We start from the raw sequence: 16,074 nt of genomic DNA, 5'->3' as shown, positions 1-16,074 counted from the left end.
TACTTGATCAGATAGAGGATCAGGAGAAAGCTTGGGGGGATTTACCGTCAGAAGAGAGACAAAAAAAACCAAAATCTCCTCAGAGTTTCTGAAGCTATTTGTGCCCTGAGTTAGTGCTCTTGATGGGTGTCATCCTTGCAGCATTTGGTGAAAGTGAGTCTGAAGGTTGTTTAGCAGCAGTTTATTTTTAGCTGGGATGACTTGTGACAGCACAATGATGTTGCAACACCACAGTTCTTGTCTGTGGCTTCCCTGTGCTTTGGTAGAGGAGCAAGTGAAGGCTCCTGACAGGGGCTCATTGTGCTGGAGAGTGCAGGGATGTTGCAAGAGCTGGTTCTCTCCCAGGGAGGCAGAGAACAGAAGGAAGGCAGTGGAGCTGGCCTGGTGGGCAGCCTGTGGGTCCTTGTCACAGCCCCACTGTGGCTGAGCCACCTGCCTGACCCCAGCACAGCCAAGGGCTGCACAAACCCCTGGGCCTTCTTCTCCGAGGGGATGGGGATGGAATGCTCCTGCCCCAGGAGCTCCTTCCTGCTCTCCTTCCAGCCTTGCTGCTTCTTGCACAGCTGCTTTGCTTTCCCCTCTATCATCTCCTCCATAAGCATGAACCACCCTGCTCTAAAATTGTTGTTCTAGCTCCAGCAATGCCACTGCAACTGTATGAAGTGACAGAACTGGAAACCAAAACAGGGCCAGGGAGGAGGCTGGGGGCCAAAAGGAAATCTAAACCCACAGCCCATCACTGTAACTAAACCTGTCTGCCACAGGCAGCCTCCTCAGCTCAGCTTCTTACCTGGTGCAAGAGAAGAGACATCAAAGGCACGAGGATCTGGTTTCCTCAGCTACTGTCCCTTCACTTGTGCCTGTGCAAATCCATTAACTCTTGCCCAAGGTAACAGCCCAGAATGAGGTACCTGATCTGCCTCTTTTCAGGCAGCACAACCTGAGATGAAAGCTGTGCAAGCTTGGCATGTCACTCTGTAAATCCCTACGTGTTGATTCCCTGTCTCCTCCTCGAGTTTTACAGGATGCCGACAGCTTTCTGCCTGTTTTATGGTTTCATGGCAGCGGCTCGACACATCAATATGAGAATTAATTAATCTTGGCTACAGGGTAGGCAGCAGCTCAGGCAGCCCAAGAGCAAACAAGGTCAGGATTTCAGCAGCAGCCCATTTAGAGAACTTGCTGGGGCTCCAGCAGAGCAGCCTCGTCTCTGCAATTTTTATTTGGATCACTGCTCTCTTGCCTTGTTTGCAAGTTCTGTCCTGTTGGCAAGGCTGCTGTGAAGCCAAACCCAGAAGATGACTCTGCTCCATACAGGGAGCAAGGATTAGGGCAGGGATAGTGTTTGGCTCACAAACACAGTTACTACAAAACAGTTACTGACTTAAAATCCCTTCACTGATGTCCCAACTTTCATTTGGTAATGTTAAAAGGTCAGAAGAAAATTGAAGTTTTTTCTGCCCTAATCCCTTTAAGTGCTAAATTCATGGAAAGCAATGGAATCAACAATTTAGATTAAGGCAATAGATTCAGATGATGGAGAAACTCTCAAGGCTCCTCAAAGGATGCCTGAATAAAAAATGAAATACAGCTTTTCAGAATGGGATTGCAATTGCCCTTGGCCTCCTGTTACAAAGATCCTCCCTGGTAAGTGAATAATCCAGCACAACCATGCTCATTGCAGTGCTCAGCCCTGCAACATGCCCACAGATCACAGGGAAAGACTTTGAGCAGCAGCAATAAATACAGGGAAAAGAAAGATCTACATCAGACTGGCTCTAAACTAATCTGTTTCCTGAAAAAAAATCAATAAATCATTACTGTTAGTAGTGAACAGTATTCATCAAGTTGATGCTCTTTACAGTCCTTGGTAAGTATGAAATATTTTAATTTTTTTAAAAAAATTTTTCTTCTCCTTGTGTAGCCAAACTTTCTGTGGCTCATCAGAGTGCAGAGTGAGGATGCCCTGATGAGAGGAGGGATGTTCTCACTCCATGGAAAGGAGCACAGTAAGTACAAAGCACAGTGGCAGAAGCAAAGGCAAGCCCAAAGGAGGGCTCGAGGGTGATGTGACTCCTCTCTTCCTCAAGCCCTGGTCACAGACCCTGCTCCAGCTGAATGCCTCAGCTCAAGCAGGCAATAATCCCACAGGCTGTGAGCTGGTGGATTGGATCTTGCATGGTTTAGTTGGGATGTAGCCAGCTGGTTTCCTTGGTGCCTGTTGACAGAAGGGCTTTTGCTGCACACACAAGCCTCAGCAGAGACAAAACTCATGTCTCCCCTTCTAACAGGAGAATGGAGAGATGGGACTCTGTCAGCAAAATGTATTTCTCATGTGAGTGGGGTGGGTTGGGTTGGAAGGGAGGGAGAGATCACCCAGTTCCAACCCCTGCCGTGGGCAGGGACATCTTCCACTATCCCAGGTTGCTCCAAGCCCCACCCAGCCTGACCTTGAACAATTCCAGGGACTCTGCACCACAGCTTCTCTGGGCAACCAGGAAACTCATCCTGGACTTTCTCATCAAGCTGGAAAGCTGATGAATATTGGTGTGTGGATTTGCATGGCCCAGCCCCTATAAACTGATAGTTTTATTCCAGTGTGAGATGACCCTTTGTAATCTAAACTACAATGGTTGGCTATCCTGGTGAAGCAGGAAAATCCTCTTATTAGGAGCAGAAAGTTATTGAATTCCCATTTATCACTCTTAAATAGTGGTTCCAGTCATCCCTCTATCCAAAACCCTTGGCTTTAATTTCTCCTTTTTTTTTCTCCTTTTTTTTTATTTTTGAGTTTTAGATTTGCCTAGGAAATTTCTTGTCCTGAGAACAGTGCTGAGAAACATGTTTTCCGTGACTGGTTCCTTCAGAAATGTTATTACTGGCTTGGGAGAATTCCTTGTACAATAAGATTAAGTTTCTCTTACTGGAAAATTCTGACACTACAAATTTTTAATGTCAAAAAACCAAACAAGTGAAAACAAGTAATTTCCTAAGAACATACACAATCTGGTGTTGGTAGTTTTACATGGGAAAATGCTTCACTCCACTGTGTGTGCCTGTTCCCAAGGAAACTCATGGCAGATGGGGTGAGAGGAAAAACACACAGGATAATTACAAAGCCCCACTTATCAACCTGCTCCTAAGTGCTCTTTGGAGTGGTAAGCAAACATGCAAAACACTGAACCACTCTGTATTTTTATGATGCTTTGAAGTGTGAGTTCCAAAGAAATTTCAACTCGCATCACTTCAGCATTTCCATAGCTGGGTAGTGCTGGTGTCTTGGAGCAACAGCCACCATCTGGATTTCCAGAAAGAAGCCCAAAACAGAGGGTCCAGTTGGAGATACCACGTCCTTAACCAAGAAAAGAGGTGGGCAAAGGAAGGAGCTTGTGAAGTCTTGATGGATAAGTCCCACCTTGGTCCTTCTCATGTCCTAAGGGATATTCCAACCATGCAACCTTCAGTGCTCCAGGGTGGCATCTTTGAAGCCCAAACAGGTTGGCAGAAGGGGAACCATCATCCCTGACGTATTTCAGAGGTGATTCTTCAGGGGTCCTTTAGTAGGGGACACTGCCTCTTTCAGCCCAGCACGTGTGTTTCCCGCTTTTCTTGCATTGCTCTCCAGAGTGGAGTGGCAGAGAGGTGCTGAGCGCCAACCCTGGGGAGCCTCTGCCATCAGCAGATGCAGGTGTTGGCAAGTGCAGGCAGGCTGCTAAAAATATCCTGCCTGCTTTATTCTTGCTTCAAAGGCCATTAAGTATTTCTATGAGAGTCTTTTTCATCTTCAGCATGGAGATCTGCCTAGTACTCCCACGCATCCTTTATAATCCCTGGAATCTCAGGTTCTTCCAAACAGGAATATCTGGGCTGCAGATCTGAGCAACAAAACCTTTAGTGCTGTGTGGCAGCACTGGGAAATACAGGCAGTGAAGCTGAATTTCTTCCCCTTTTAGCCATCCTTGCAACACTAATTCTACTGAGTGCAGGCTGTGGGTTTATTTCCTGTATCTGCAAAGAGCACAATAAACTCCAATTACACTTCACATGAGCATAATCCACAGATGTGACTTTTTAATGCAGACTATTTAGGTCTGCTTCATAAATAGCAGAGGGGTGCTGTGAGGAAGTGCAGTTGTCTCACCCACAAGCACCTCACAGAACCCAAGACACCGATGCCTTGAAAACAAAAGCACGTTGCTTTGCTCTCAGCCAATGCATTCCCGGTGTGTGCTCTGTGATTCCTAGCAGCCCAGGTGGTTTTAGTCATCCTAATGTGTTTGCTTAGGCACCAACATTAGTGTCAAAAGCACTTAATGCAAAGGAAACTCCCCAGGAGTGCTCTGCTCCCTGCCAGATCCCTCAGCCCTGCATCAGGAGTGTGTTCAGTGTTTGTTACTGAGGGCTGGGCAGTGAATTACCCTCTCATTCTGAGGGCTGCTTCCCACTCAGCCATATGGGGAAAAACCTCCTGGGTCCCATATTGACAGGCTGAGAGGGTTGGGGTTTCTCAGCCTGGGAAACAGAAGGTTTTGGGGAGACCTTATTTCATCTTCTGGTGTGTAAAGGGGGCTGGCAAGAGAGCTGGAGAGGGACTTCGGACAAGGGCATGGAGTGACAGGACAAAGGGAAATGGCTCTAAGACTGGAGGAGGGCAGGGTGAGATTAGATATTAGGAGGAAATTCTAACCTAATTCTAATTCACGCACTGTGAGGGTGGTGAGGCATAGGGTGCCCAAACAGGTTGTGGATGCCTCATCTCTAGAAGTGTTCCAGGCCAGGCTGGATGGGGCTTGGAGCAACATGGGATAGTGGAATGTGTCCCTGCCTGTGGCAGGGGGCTGGAACCAGATGATCTTTAAGGTCCCTCCCAAACCAAACCATTCTGTGATTCTGTGATCCTGTGTTAGGTGGCTCATGCCTGGTTCCTCATGCACCCACATCAGCCTCCAGTGACAATAAATCTGAGATGAGGATGGAAATATTTATTCTTGACTGATGCTGTGATCTCGTATTGAGCAGATGATTCCAACCTGTGACACAGTGACATCCTCCCAACTTGGAGTCTATTCATGAAAACTCTTATTTCCCCACCAGAAATTGGGGTTTTAACTGGGGCTGGGTAACTGTGGCTGAGGTTCAGCCCTTGGGAAGCCCTGGCAAGGTGCCTGACCCCTTTCCCAGCCCCTGGCAATGACTCCAGATTTTCTCCTGTGCCCTCAGCTGTTTTTCAGTGCAAGCAGCCTGGTTTGGAAGTGAGGCTTTAAACCAGGCTTACCTGAGCCTAGATGTGGGTTTTGGGGCAGAGCATTTAGCCAAGAGCCTTCCCATGTGACCCCATCTTTTAATAAGCAACTGCAAGGCTCTGTCTGTGGGCTCTCCTTAGGCAAATGGAGGCCTGGCTCACTCACTGCTTAAGAAGCCCTTTTTCCTTCATGATTTGTTTGCTGCTTTGATTTTTTTTTCAAGTTTCTGTGTCTTTGATGTAAAGGAAACAGTTAGGAGGAATTTGAGCTGAGCGGTGGAGGTGAAGACGTAGTTGGAGATTGCATTTCAATCTGCTGCTGGAGTTTTGAAGGCAACTCTTAGAGTAATTTTTCTTTTCTAATCTCTTCTTTTTTCCCCCTTTGTAGCAGAAAATGAGCTTTCCAGGGATTCCTGGCTATCACATCGTGCTGGAGGTGGGTAAATCCTCTCTGTGCCCACCAGGAGTTGCTGCTTTGCTGTCATTCACCTTCTGCAGATCAGCTCTGCCTGTGGAGGTGCCTCCAGCCTTCCTGCCATGCATGCTGTCTTCCCTGGAGCTGTAACAGGGAAAACACAAAAAATAATATTAATATAAGAATCCCCACAATTGCTTTAATTCAAGTGCTTTTTTTCCTAGGGTTTCCAGTGCCAAACTCTTATGCCTGTAAATATCCAGAGTTAATCCATCTTTGTAAATGCTGGAGTCACCTGAACAGCAGCTGAACCAAAAATAGGCTTCCCTGCCCCTGCACCTTTATATCCTGTGCTTCAGAGCCTGGCAGGGATGGCTCTGACTTGCAGGACACGGTCCCAGTCCCTTGGAGATGGAGGGGGGAGGATCCCAGCCTGCTCAGGAGCTTTCCAGAGGGAGCTGGGAAGTGGCAAGGCTGGTTTGTTCTTCCCACATGCCAATTTACTGTAATGCAAGGCAAGTCACCTCCTAGCTATCATCAAAGTGCTAGTGTTTATTCCAGGGGATTTTTGGGGTGGATTTGCCTAGGGCTGGTGCCTGAGCTGGTGAGGCCATTAATTAGAGCAAACAATATTGACTTTCAGCCTCTTTTGAGAAACTGAGGATCATTTTAAAGAGACAGATCCCTCAAAGGGCCTTGTGCCAATCCCTCACCATTCCAGGAAGGTTGGAGCCAACCTGGCTCATCCCATCCTGGCCTGTGCCTCCTGCTCTAACAAGGATTTAACATCCCCACTACAAATCCAGAGAGGAGCTGACCCTCTTTCCATATATATCTCTGAGAGAGAGTGAGATCATTACAAACGGTGCAGCTCTGAACAATTAATTGCTTGCAACGTAAGTATTACAAAGTGTTTTCACCCTGTCCCCAAATCCCAGAGTTCCTCAGCCTGTGGAGAAGGGGTGTGAGCTCCTGCTCCTCCAGCCAGCTGCCTGGCTTGAAGCCAGTGTTTTTACAGTGCCAGAGAGCAGAATTTGGAATATTTGGGTGCAGACACAGTGGCTGTGTTTTTGTCACCACGTGCCTTGGCAGCTGGAATGTGGAGCTCCTCAAAGGGCACGCCATCTGATTTCCTGGCACCGTGCAATTCCCTGGACCCTTGGCATTTTACAGCCCTCAGAAAAGGTTTCTTGCTCAGGGCTTAGTCAGTGTTTGATGTTTTAAGAACACTAAGCAGACACCACTCTCCTAATCCTGTCAGACTTGCAAAGAAGCAGATATGTAATCCTTCATGGGTATTAAATTTAATAGCAATAAAGTCTATTTAAGAATTACACTGTCAAATGCCTGCCTAAGCAGAGGAAAATATTCTTAATTTAGACTTCATCAGGAATCTATTTTCAGTTTTTATTGTGGAAGTCTCCTCTGCATGTGTGGGGGTAAAGATGACAAAAATCAGCAACAGGCAGTCCCAGATTGCCCTTTTCTGGACACTTTTGTGAGAAACAATTCCCTGCAATAACACATGACCATATTCACATGAGTGCACATACATCTGTACAACTGCTTTTAAATCCATAAAAAAAGCAGCTGTGGGTGCACTCAGGGGCACCCCTGTGTTTAAGGAAAAGCCCCAAGCTGCATAATGCATATTCATGCCAGGGGCAGGATTTTGGGGGCTGGGAGGGGAGATGTGCTGGGGGCTGAGAGAGAGGAGGGGGAAGCTGTGCCTCAGGCAGGATCAGCAGCTCTGGGAGGGATGAGCAGTAGGTGGGGTTGAACAAGGAATGGGGGGCACAGCCCTGAGGAGGGGAGCAGTGAGGAGAAGTCCTGAGCCTCTGGTTTTGGTGCCTCTCCTAACTGGGGAGCCATAGCTTGGCTTAGGGGGAAGCAGGTTCATTTCACAGATGGAAAGCAGGTTTCTCAGCTGAGTAAACAGCTGAGTTAGCCACCTAATTAAACAACAATTTTAGTGCCTAAAAACTTTAACTCAGCCTCTACTTTTGGCATGAAATGGATCAGAGGTCCTTATCTGACCCTCAGTGCCCCAGAGATGTGGCTGGGAGCCCTGGTACAGGCAGGAGGATGAGGAGGATCTGCTGTGGTGGTGATGCCTGAGACACAGCCCACAGCAGAAGAGAAAGTCTTACAGAAAAAGGCTTTTGTGAGACTTCAGGTAGAGAAAAAAGAGGAAAACTCCATCTTCACTGGCTGTGAGCTGTGCAGCATGACGTGGTGGGCAAAACATGGAATGGTTGTTTCAGATGCTGAGGAGCTTTTCTCTGAGAAGAATTCCCATCCTGCTCCTCCCACCAGCTGTGGCACAGGGAGCTGGGAGCACAGAATGCTTTGGAGGTGAGACCTGCAGAAATCCAGCTCGTCCAGAGCCTGTCAGGACATTCCACAAACAAATCCTGTGTGCCATGAGTGCCCCTCTCCACATCCCCTCTGCCCCCATCCTGCTGCGTAGTCAGGCAAACACTTGGTTTTGCTGTGGTTTACATGAAAACTCCTTCCATGTGACAAAACCAAGGCTATGGTGTCACCCAGACCCAGCCAGCCTCTGGCACAGGAACTGCCTGATACCACAGGCTAATTAAGGAGCTTTAAAGTGATGTGATAAAGTGCTGATTCTCCTTCCAAGGTGAGGAAGCCTTGAGAAAGGTGACAGGGCTTTCCATGCCACCCCTCCTGTCCTACAAGGAGCTACCTGCAGCTGCCTTCCCCGGGATGCAGGGGCAGGGATGGGAGATGCTCCTTCCCTGTGGAACACAGGGATCATCCCCACCACGGGCTCTGGATGCTGGGCAGGGGATGTTTGGTGGCTGGGGGGACCTGTTTGGGTGGGAGGCAGCTCAGCTGGCTTTGCTTGGTGCCTGTCCTAGGGTGATGTTATGATGCTTGTATCCCCATTCGTGTGCTCTGTTTATGCTGGATATTATGTTCTGTGCCTTCAAGACTGGCTCTGAAGAGTGAAAGTTTTGTTTGGGTTTCTTATCAGCTGCTCCTCCACATCTGGTGGGACACACACAGACAGGGCAGTACATGGTGCTGCTTTTGCTTTTTGCTTGGCTTTTACTTTGCTCTCACTCTTGCTTCTGCTTTGCTTCTGCTTGCTCTTACTTCTGCTCATTAGTTAGTTCAACTAAGCAGTCCAAATTTCTTCCTGGACTGTTTCTCCTTTCCTTTTTGGAATCAACTCGAACCTGCTCCGGGCTGGGGCCTGGCAAACACCGAGAGTTTGCCCCTTGTGGCCGAGCGGGGCCTACTCTGGGCAGCAGCTGCCCCAGCGCCGGAGGGACTGAGAACAGAGCGAGCACCCCCAGAGAGACTTTCTGAATTTGTCATCTTTTTCAGAGCAGTGACACAGTGGTGTCACCCAGGATTGTTCATTTTGTGTGCTGGGGGTGCTGTGCCTGTTAAATAAACAGGTTCTTTCCACTTCTCTCTGAGGAATCTTCCCGAACCGGTTGGAGAGAGGGGCAGTGTGGGTTTGCTTTCTGGAGGGGCCCCACTTTGGAGATTCTCTCCCAAATTTGCCCTAAACCAGGACAGTGCCACATCCAGTGCCATCCTCCCTAGAGGGTTTTCTCACATCCATCCATCTCCATCTATCTCCTCGGCTCCAGGCTGCCGGGTATCCCAGGCTGAGCCTGCTCCAACACGAACCCAAGGGAGCCGGGCAGAGCTGCAGCTCGCAGATGTCTCCCCTTAAAAACCCCTTAAAAACCCGGCAAAGCGGGTGGAAATCCCCGGCCCGGAGCTGGAGCAGGGGTGGAGGGGGGATGAGGTTTGGTTTGATCCTGATTAAGAGAGGGCAGGAGGAGCCGGAGCCAGCGCTGCTCTCAGCCTCGGATGACCCCGGGGAGAGTCCGAGCGCTGGCAGCGCTCCCTGTGCGACCGCAGAAAACTCCTCGGAGCAGCTTTCCCTGCCGACCATGGGCCAGGCATGCACGGCAAGCCCTTTGGAAACTCCTCGGAGCAGCTTTCCCTGCCGACCATGGGCCAGGCATGCACGGCAAGCCCTTTGGAAACTCCTCGGAGCAGCTTTCCCTGCCGACCATGGGCCAGGGATGCACGGCAAGCCCTTTGGAAACTCCTCGGAGCAGCTTTCCCTGCCGACCATGGGCCAGGGATGCACGGCAAGCCCTTTGGAAACTCCTCGGAGCAGCTTTCCCTGCCGACCACGGGCCAGGGATGCACGGCAAGCCCTTTGCTGAGGAGTGAGACATCGTGGGGATAAATCTCTGTAGAATTTACATGGGCATCTTTGCAGAATTTACAAACCCCTCATTGTTTTTCACGCATGTGCTGGGAAACCTAAATCACACTGCAGGGTCTGTTTTACAGCCACACAGGCATTGTATTTCACACAGAAAATGTATATGCTTGGAAAACATTTAGTCCATTTTGCTAAAACCTCTGAGATAAACATCTTTCATACTGAGAATTTGAGCTGTGGAATAAGCAGGCCGAAGTCCCCTAAATTTGTTTGGTTTTTTTTTACAGAATTGAAATGTGTGATAAAAGTCACATATTTCTGTGGCTGAGTCACCCCCTTGTAAACAGAGTGTGGCAAGAATGCTTTCCTTGAAACACCTTCCCTTGGAGCAGCCAAGCCTTGACCCTTCCAGACAGCATGAAAATATCTATATATACATATATATATATATATAGTTCCAGTAGATTTTCATACTGTCTGACCAGCTGCCAGCAGCTGCTTAGGAGCTGCCTTCCCTGGAGGCAAGGACACAAACAGGAATCTGTGCTATGGCTTCAGTTTTCTCTTAAAATGTAGAATTGAATTTTAAACAAGTGAGAGAGGTTGGCTATTCTGTGATGGATGCTCTGTACCTGCTGACTGATGGAGGCTGTAAACCTGCTCCTGATGGAGCAACACTGATTTACATGGGCTGAGGATTGAGACCACTGGATTTATGTTAGACATTGTGGCTTTTGACTCCTGGGGAGTGCAAGAGAGGAAAAACTCACCCAAGTAAAAGGCAGCTGCTTGCCTCCATGTCTGTGGCAGAACAATATTGGCCTCTTAATTTCCTACTGATTAAACTGTAGGAAAACAAAATCTGCTTTGCCTGGAGCGATTTGGCTTCAGCTCAAAAGCTTTCTCATCAAAATGAAATATCATTTGCTGTGAAACCGTTAGCAGGAGGATAAATGTAGTTATAAAAGCAGCTATTTGTAAAACCCAAGTGGGGAGCAGCAAAATGCTGTAATTTAGGAGAAAATCTCCACAAGGGCTCTGGAGGGCAAAACTCCTTATAAAGCCCAAGATTCATCAGGATTGTGTGATGAAACAGAGAATTGTTCAGCTGCCCATCACTCAGATACAGAAGCATTTTCTTTCCTAACATCTCTCTTGGCTTGTCTAAAAGATGAGCTGGTTGTCACGGGGCTGGTGGGACCCTCCAGGCTGGTATTGATGTCCCCAAGCTCAGAAGAGGGGTTGGAGACAATTTGTTTGGGAAGCACAAGGTTGGAAATGGTGGTGCAGCCCCTCAAACACCCACATGCTGTGATCAGCAGGGCTCAGGGCTGGAAAATGAAGTATAACCTATATAAATCCTACATAATGCCTAGTAAATAGCAGGTCATTTTAGTCCTGGGAAATAGCCACAAGAGGGAGATGTGATTGGATGTGCCAAATGTATGTCTTTAATAGGCAGGAATCTTGAGAAATTGAGTATTAGCTCAGAGTTTAGTAGAAATCCAGGAAAAATATTCACCACAGGAGCCTGCAGTTTTGGGGTGACCAAGTATCTGAGCTGAATTTTGGAAGTACTTTTACAATAACAAAATTGTCCATGATGCACTTTTGTCTTAAAATCTCCCTAGTACTAATGAAAAATTGTGTTTTCTTGAACACTGCCTGAATTACATTAATAATTTTAAGTGAAAAGAAAGAAAGGAAATGCTGAGCTCCCCAAAACCCTAACAAAAACAGGAAATCAGATTTTCATCTCAGGTTGATTCAAAGAAAATATTTGATCAGTGAACCAAAAGTTCCCTCATTCAGACAGCACAGCTGTAATTATCTTGCCCTTAAGGGCCGACTGACCGGGTGATGCTGCAGCATTTTGGAGCTATGGAGATGGCTTGAATCTGCTTCCTGCATTCTGTGCTTTCAGTTTAAACAAAGCATTTCTTGAAAGCCATCAGTCTGTCACCTTTCCCTTGTATGAGAATCATTTCTGCTAAAAATAAACCTCCCTCTTTTTCCCCTCTCTCTATTTTCCCCTTGTCCTCCACAAACCCAGACTCTGATACCCGGAGTTCTGTGGGGCTGAGGATTTAGGAAGCATAGCCAGAGAAGTGGATACTCCCTTTAAAGTCATCTCTATGCCCTTTAAATCATCTGATTCTCAACTGTCATTGTAACAATGGTGAAAAAACTTTTTTTCCCCTCCTCTTGGAGCTGCTGCTGTTACATAACTGCTAATACAGTGTCTGGCTCCTCTTGCCCATCCTCCTTGGGGCTTTCAGACCTATTTACACACAAACAGACTAACACCCATCTGAAAGTCATCTCAGGCACAAAGATCCTTTTGCCTCCCCAAAATAACAATCCTTCTCTGCAGGGCACCGTTTGGCAAAGTGAGTGCCAGGTTGGTGCTTAGGTTAATCTGCTTAGATCGACTAACACAGTTGTGCAAGGGTAGAAAATATCCAGTCAAGTAAATTACATCATCCAGGGAAAAGCTATTCTAAAGAAAGCTCACGCTGCATAAGCCTGAGCAAAATCCTGCTCAGGTAAACATTTACATATATTTACAAGCAGAAGCTCATTGCTTTCTTTGTGAAAAAAAAAAAAATAAAAGAAAGAAAAATAAAAATAGGATCTTTGAAGTTTTTTGGCTAATAGAAAAACATCTAACTAAATTAATTAACTGGCCAAGATCCAGAATGATTTAAAAACCCATCACAATTTTTCTCACATTAGCAGTACTAAGTAGGTAAAGTCCCCAATCCAGGAGAAAGGAGATCAAGGTGTTGCTTAGCATTGTGTATAAGCAATGGCACTTCCCTGGCTATCTTGGGTCTATCTTTGAAATGCTGTAATTCCTTCTACTGTCAGACCATATTTTAACAATCTCATTCACTTGATGCTGCACTAAAATATTTTGTTCTCTCTGCAGTCTTAAATGCAATATGAGAAGGGGAAAAAATGAAATTAAGGTGGACAGGGAATTTAGAGACTGTAAGCACATCTGGATTTAAACATTTAACCCCTGCTGACTTGTTTTTTACTGTCCTGTTCAGAAATATTTTCAGTGCAAGATCTATTGTCAGTGGTGAGGCCTGAAAAGGGCTGATGCTGATGTGCCTGGCTGCCAGCAGCTTTCTGGCTCAGCTTTCCCCAGAGGAAGTGCTTGAGCTTCAGCAAAATGAAGGATGGGATCCAAAGTAAGGAAGGGTTGGTCTGAGCCTGAGCTGTTGCCATCATCCTGGGCCACATCCTTGGGAATTACAGCCCACAGGGCAAGCACCACAAGAGTCTCAAGAAGAGTTAAATGGAGTTAAATGCCCCCACAGATGTGGGAAAAGAGAGCAGAGGGTGTTGGAGGCAGACCAGATTTTGGGGTCTCTGTTACATTTCCTGGCCCAGAGCCCATTCCATCTGCCTTACACCCCTTGCTGGATGGAAGTTGTTGTGCAGTGACACCAGAACACATCACACAGGGGCCAAGTTCAGTGCACAGACCCCTGAACCCAGCCTTGGCAGCAGCAGCAGCATTCCTCCATGCTGGTTTTGCTTTAGCAGAAAGTTCTGCATCATTCCAGGAACTCTTCTTCAGCTTTCTGTGGTTGCACTGAAATCTCTCCTCTAACAACGCTTCTTGTCATGGTTTGAGCCTTGGATTACAGTTTGGGCCCAAATATGCAAGTGTGTCACATTGGGAATTCCCACAGAATAGAGTAAAAGTAATGTAGTTGGACTAAGTTCATATTCAAATGCAGTAGTTTCTGGTTTTTTTCCCCTAAGCCCTTGTAAGCTTCACCTTGATATAAAATTATATTTGGGTTCAAATTAATATTTTGTTTTTTCCTCTTCTTCTCCCAAATTCATCTGATCAAACCCTTGTCAGTTTTAAGAACACTAAGCTAATCCATTTATATTAATTACCCTTTGCAATAATCTTATTACCTTTTCCTTCCCATCCCTTTTCATCCTCTTTTTCCTGTGGTCTAGATTCACTGTGGTTTAAAGTCCCATGAAATGAGAGCAGCCACATTAGTAACAATAAAAGGATAAGGTTTCTGCAAGGGTAATTGAGCCTTTTAGGATTTTATCTGCCTGACCATGTTAGCAAAAGGACTATTAAGCAAATGTGAAATTTAAAACTAGGTATTGTGTATGATATATTGGCTTCTACAGTGCACCCATGTGATCAGCTGGATGGGTGATTCATCATTACAAGGCTTAGTAGTGCTCAAGAGTTGGACAAGGCAGGATTAATCAGGTTCTCCACACTGACTGCCCTGCCCTGGACTGCTCCAACCCAGCTCTCCTCTGCCTCTCCCTTCCCACTTATTCACCAGTTTGATCTCCCAGATCTGGCTTCAGAGCATCACTGCAGATAAACTCATCTATCCAATGGGTAAATACACCCATGGACATGTTGTGGCAGGGTGAGGGTCATAATGTCCTGTCCATACAGTTCTGTGAGTCACACTGAGTCCTTGTGTTCATAAGAATGAGGAAAATCCTTAATAAGCTTTATTACTGTTGGTATTTAGTGACAGTCTTGTCACTGGCATAGGTGTTCCCATGTAAGCATATATTAAATGCCCATGTAAAATCCTCAATCTATTTTTTTTTCTATGCTACAAATGAACTGATAAATGATTCCAGCCTTTTGGGATTATAACATGAATTGACATTCAAAAAAAAAAGTTCCAGCTCCATCTGTTTAGGTTACATAACTCATGATCTCAAGCAATCTCAGGGGCAGGATTTTCTGCATAAATAGTACAATTTCCAGTAAGGAGATTAAGGCTTCTTTGCTGGGAAAGGAATAAATTACCAAAAAAGCTGTCATGTCAATGGACACAAATAAATCATGTTCCAAAATACACAGGAAGACAAATTTATGTCATTTAGTCCCTCTGCCTCAGATGCTCCCTCCCCACCTGTCAGAAAAAAACATTTTGCCACAAAATACCATTCATCCTTTAAACATTAACTAAATGTGGTCAGCTCTATTTTCCACATGTTAACTCCTTAAAAAAATCAGTGCTGCTATTAACATTGTACATTTTCACAGTTTTAATCTAAGGGCCTTTTTTTTTTTTAATATCTGGTGGCTTTCTGCAAGTGCTGGACTTCAGTAAATCCAAGTGCTGGGAAGCAAAAAATATATTCCACCAGGATAAAGAGAGGCACTGAGAGCAGCTATGCTGGGGCAGCCTGGCAGCAGATCCTGCTGTGTGTGATGGAGAGAAAAGCTCTCTCCCAGTATCTGACAGTGCTGTGCCCATGCTCCATGAAAGCATGTGAATTTTAGGTTAAAACCACACCATTTTGGTGTGTGTGAATAGGGAGAAAACTCCTGCTTTGGCCTCTTTCTGCATACAGACAGGCAAGTGTTTCTGCAGACAGACTGTTAGCACACGTCACATCCTCCCGAGGCAAAGCTCCCATTAAAAAGCTGCTGGCACAGAGTGTTTATTAAAGAAACTCACAGTCATGGCAGCACTGCCCCACAGCCAGCACTGCACAGGGTCACTGCCCCAGCCAAAATTCCCTTTGCTGGAGGAAAAAAAAAACAGAGCCCCACTTGGGGAAGCCCCAGCTCAGGCTGGGGGTGTGTGCTGAGCCCCAGCTCAGGCTGGAGGTGTGTGCTGAGCCCCAGCTCAGGGCTGGGGGGTTGTTCCCCAGCATTGCCCAGACCTCTGCCAGGCTGTGGGCTCTCTCCAGGGCTCACTCTGCTTCTGCCCCTGTCTATTTTTCATTTGCTGCTGCAGCTCTTATGTGCACCAAGGCCCCTCTTATCTTTTATGTTTAAGGTTTTAGCATGGACCAAGCCATGGCTACTCAGCAGACCCCTGTTTCCCCTTCCTGGTGCCTTTTCCTTGGACAGCCAAGCGAGTCTGGTGTGTGGTTAACAGGAAATGTTGTGCTGGTGGTTCCCATCTTGCTGCTCGTGCATTACCAACCCTCTGCTGAAACCACTTCATGCCTGAGTCATGTGTTCACAATCCCTGTGCTCTAGGGCCACTTCCATTCTTTTACTCATCCCCTCTGTGCTTCAGGAGCTCAGGGACTTCCAAGGATGTCCTGGGAAATCCTCCCTCTTCCTAGGCTAGGCTATTTGCTTCTCCACCAAAATGGCATGGAAAAAATGAGGAGGCCCTCATGCTGCTCTCACTCAAGTCCCCAGGACTCTAAAATAACTCT

General features: G+C 46.7%; 1 long non-coding RNA gene across 1 annotated transcript in view; it reads right to left on the bottom strand.

The window, feature by feature from the left end:
* Nucleotides 1–2,931: 2,931 nt before the first annotated feature.
* LOC118686882 (uncharacterized) overlaps nt 2,932–16,074 on the bottom strand; it is a 62,658-nt gene continuing 49,515 nt past the window's right edge. Inside the window, exon 2 of the long non-coding RNA XR_008508432.1 lies at nt 2,932–5,801. This is a non-coding gene — a long non-coding RNA (uncharacterized LOC118686882). The remainder of the gene's footprint in view (nt 5,802–16,074) is intronic.

Source organism: Molothrus ater, chromosome 6 (genome assembly GCF_012460135.2).
Source record: "Molothrus ater isolate BHLD 08-10-18 breed brown headed cowbird chromosome 6, BPBGC_Mater_1.1, whole genome shotgun sequence".
NCBI classification, from domain to species: domain Eukaryota; kingdom Metazoa; phylum Chordata; class Aves; order Passeriformes; family Icteridae; genus Molothrus; species Molothrus ater.
This window is presented reverse-complemented; position numbering and strand designations above follow the sequence as displayed.